General features: G+C 36.7%; 1 pseudogene; it reads right to left on the reverse strand.

Moving 5' to 3' along the window:
• Positions 1-2601: 2601 nt before the first annotated feature.
• On the reverse strand, positions 2602-3321 carry LOC108585314 (annotated as a pseudogene).
• Between the last annotated feature and the right edge of the window lie 1242 nt (positions 3322-4563).

Here is a 4563-nt window from a genome sequence, read left to right on the forward strand (position 1 = left end):
GGCTAAAAGGGGTCAAGGTACAGCTTGGGGCGTGACTTCAGAGTTTGCAAACTCCAAACGTTGGTAGTTTCCACGTAGTGTTTAGTCTACAAGTGCATGAAAGTCAAGAGTTGAGGTTTGGGAACCTCCACCTAGATTTCAGAGGATGTATGGAAATACCTGGATGTCCAAGCAGGAGTTTGCTGCAGAGGCAGAGCCCTAATGTAGAACCTCTGCTAGGGCAATGCAGAAGGGAAGTGTGAGGTTGGAGCCTGCACATAGAGTCCCTACTGGAGTGGCGCATAGAGGAGCTGTGAGAAGAGGGCCACTATCCTCCAGACCCCAGAATGGTAGTCCCACCAACAGCTTGTGCCGTGTCCCTGGGAAAGCCACGGACACTCAATGCCAGTCTGTGAAAGCAACCAGGACAATCAGGATAGGGGGCTCTACCTGAAAAACCACAGGGGCAATGCTACTATCCAAGGCCATTGGAACCCACCACTTGCATCAGCGTGACCTGGATGTGAGATATGGGATCAAAAAAGATCATTTTGGAGCTTTATGATTTGTATGCTCTTTCAAGTAAAGCTTTACTCAGTTATTGAAAATAAAATAATCACTGATTTTTTAATTAAAAAGCTTTGAAAGAAACCTGAGGCTCTTGAAGTAAAACTAAAACTAGGCTGGGCGTGGTGACTCAAACCTGTAATCCCAGCACTTTGGGAGGCCGAGGCGGGCAGATCACGAGGTCAGATCGAGAACATCCTGGGTAACATGTTGAAACCCTATCTCTACTAAAAACACACAAAAAAATTAGCCGGGCATGGTGGGGGTGACTGTAGTCCCAGCTACTCGGGAGGCTGAGGCAGGAGAACAGTGTCAATCCGGGAGGCGGAGCTTGCTGTGAGCCACGATCCCGCCACTGCACTCCAGCCTGCGTGACAGAGTGAGACTCCGTCAAAAACAAAACAAAACAAAACAAAACAAAAAACACTAAAACTAATAACTAATGACGGGATGCTTTGATCCAGTACATTTTTTGTTTGCTAAACAATGGTTCAACAGTAGAAATTGAGAGAGCTTGTGTTTGATTCTTACCCATGTGTTTTTATTATAGATTATCTTTGGTAACTTATTTTACAAGTCCATGTAGAGAATCTGCAGCAGTGTGACTTGTCTTTTTTCCTCTCACTTATCAGATTTTTGTGTTTCATAGTTTATTTATAATTGCAGTTTTGTACTACTCAGAGTAGAAGTGAGGCAGAGCAGAGGTGCAAGATGACTTCACAGTTAAAGGAAGGTTACCTAGAGTAAGACACTTTGGGTTAAATCACATATCTGCCAGGTACAATAAATGTGATTTCATCAATGCTACTTTTCACCTCTGTGCCTTAATATCCTTTTAATACAGAAATAATTATTATAGCTACCTTTTATGGTTTCTTTGAGAATTAAAATTGTTAATATATTTGTAAAGCCATATAAAAATGCTGGCACTAAATTAATGTTAAACATTTATAGAAAATCCAGAGTCCCCTTTGACCATCATCCTCTATAACAATATACTTAGAATTATATACTTGTTAAGTGTATTACTTAACTACTCCATGTGCATTTACACATTTATACTCTATGTGTATAGTATGTGTTATTTTTTAAAAATGAAAGATATCATACTCTTCTTAACTTTTTTAGTCTGTTTTGTTGAAGGTATAATTTACAGACAGTTAAATTAATCTGTATGTAGCATATGGTATAGATCAGGGCTTCCTTTTATGCATATTGAAGAAATAAAATTGGTTTTATATCGTTTGTTAAACAGACTGAATTGCCTTTACTCCTTTATTAGAGCAACTGACCATATTTCTTCAAGCTTTTTTATAGACTTGACACATTTTTCTAACCTAGAGGTATATTCTTTGTTAAAGATGAGTATTTTAATTCAGTTTCAGAAAAAGGTGATACATGGACTTGAATTAGAAAACATGAAATTAAGAGGCTTGCTTTACTGAAAATAGGCAAGAAAAAGAACTAACCTCTAGCATGTTCCATGATCATCTTCTGGATCTTCTTGTGTCAAAAGCTATATATTTTCTCCCTAAAGCAGCTGCTCCAAGGAATAACTACCCGGCTTTATCTCCCTCTAGCTGGGATAAACTAATTCCTCTCCACCCCCATCTCTCTTCTTTCAATAACACTGTGTGGTTGGTAAAGGCTTGGGCTCTGACCAATGAACATAATTGTCCTTTAAGCCAGCAACCCACAGGCAGTGGCACTAAAAATCTCACCCCTAGTCCCCATAAAGCTGCCATTGTTTCCAATGCCTCAGGAAGAAGGAGCCAAAAGCTGACCCTCAGCACAAATCAAAGCCCAATATATAGAAAAAATAAGTCCTTCTAGGCCCACAGTAGGCAAGGCAAGCTGTGGGCAGGAAATGGATCTTTTTCCACTACTGTGGTCTTCAAGTTACTCTACTGCTACTGAGCTCCAAGGGTATCTGAAAGCACAAAAGGATCTAAACTAAAGAGGAGAACTTTGCCCAGACTGGAGATAAGAGTGACAAGCAGGGAGACAGGTGAATGTCATCATGTGTAGGAAGATGATGCTTGGAACTTCCACTCTTCACATGGCTGCCAGCCCTACAGAGGACGACACAATTAAGAACCAAGACAACCACTGTAACCTGGTATATCTGGGGAAATCTTCAGCCTTTTCCTAGGTCCCATGTCAAGTGTTAAATCCCATTCTAGGTATGATACATGAGAGGAAAGATGAGTGCAAACTTAACTGTGAGAATCAGTGCTGGCCCCAGACACAGGGACCTCAGGAGTTCCAAATTAGACTCAAAGTTCCCAGGGAGCAACAGGGCCTACCTGCCAAAAAAAGAGACCTTTGCACTTAAAGCAATACTAGTGCCACAGTGGCAGATGGACATCACCATGGGAAGAGACCAACTGTAGATAATGATGTGGGGAGATAAAAACACTTCGAACCTGTGTTCTTATTCCAGAACTGCTCCATCTCTTCTTTGGCCATGGTTCCCAAAGCAACAATCAGAAAAGCATTTCTGATACAGAGCTGAGGACTAAAGTGGGCTTGGAGGGAATGACGGCCTATAAGCCTCAACAAGAGTGCAGCCATCTTGGGTTCCAGCCTGGATGAAAATTAATCTAGAGTTACATTATTATGACAAAACCACAGTGTACTGACTACTATAACCAGACAGTAAGCCTTAAAATCAGTTGGGGTGAGTACTCTAAATTCTTTTTAAAATATTTTTATTAGTCTAAGCTCTTCGTTTTTGCTATATATTTTTAAAATTATTCTGTCAATATTCTACATAAATGCTTTCTGGGTGTTTTTCCCAAGATTTAAAAATAATATTGATAATTTTTTCGTGAATACATAATTATTGTACATTTTTAAGGCATACATGTGACATTTTGATACAGGCATATAATGTGTAATGATCGAATAGTGGTAGATAATATATCTATCACCCCAAACATTTATCATTTATCATTTCTTTTTGTTTTGGGAATATTTCAAATCCTCCCTTCTAGCTATTTTGAAATATACAATAAAATAATGTTATTTATAGTTAACAAATATAAAAATTTTAAAAAGTCAAATATACCCTACTGTGTTTTGATTGAAATTGCACTAAATCTAAAGATAAGGGAAATTAGGATCTTAATTATATTGAGTTTTCAATCCATAGACACTGTATGTGTCTCCAGTTATTTAAATCTTCTTTGAATTTTAATTCCATAGTATTTTGATTTTCCACATATACAACCCGCAAATGTTCTGTTTTATTCCTAAGTACTTTATTTGTTAATGTATTATATGCATTTTGTTTATTTTAGTTCTAAATATCTATTGATAGTATATATAAATATTATTGTTATTAATATGCTGCTCTTTATTTTTTATTATTTATCACTGGCAAACCCACTCATGAGTTTTAGGAGATTATTTTAAAATCTTTGGGATTTTCTATGTAGAGGTTAAGCCATTTTGCAAACAACAACAATTATTTCTTCCTTTTCAATTTCTACCTTTGAAAAAAAATTTTAAGAAACTCTCTTTAGTGCATTGGTTAAGACTCAGGGTAAGATATTGAATAAGTATGCTCAGAATATATATCGTTACCTTGTTCCCAATTTAAAATGGTAAGAATTCAGCTTTCCACCACCCAATATGATGCCTGCCTTAGTTTTGTGTTTGTCTTTACAATGAATAAATGTGACATTTTGAAATTATGATTTTTTGCCTCAGTTGTTGATATAATTATCTATTTTTTCTTTATTTTATTAATATATTAGGTTATGTTGATTTATTTTTGCATGTTAAAACAGCCAAGCATTACTGGGATGAACCATATTTATGATACATTTCTCTTTTAGTGTATTGTTGAATTCAATTTGCTAATATTTTGTTGAAAATTTGCATCTGTGTTCATGAAGGATGTTAAGCCTTTATTTTCCTTTATTGTACTATCTTTTTCTGGCTGTAGATTGGTGATGCCATTATGGAAAACAGCATAGAGATTTTTAGAGAAATTAAAAATACAACCATCAT

The sequence above is a fragment of the Papio anubis genome, chromosome 6 (assembly GCF_008728515.1).
Source record: "Papio anubis isolate 15944 chromosome 6, Panubis1.0, whole genome shotgun sequence".
Classification (NCBI taxonomy): Eukaryota; Metazoa; Chordata; class Mammalia; order Primates; family Cercopithecidae; genus Papio; species Papio anubis.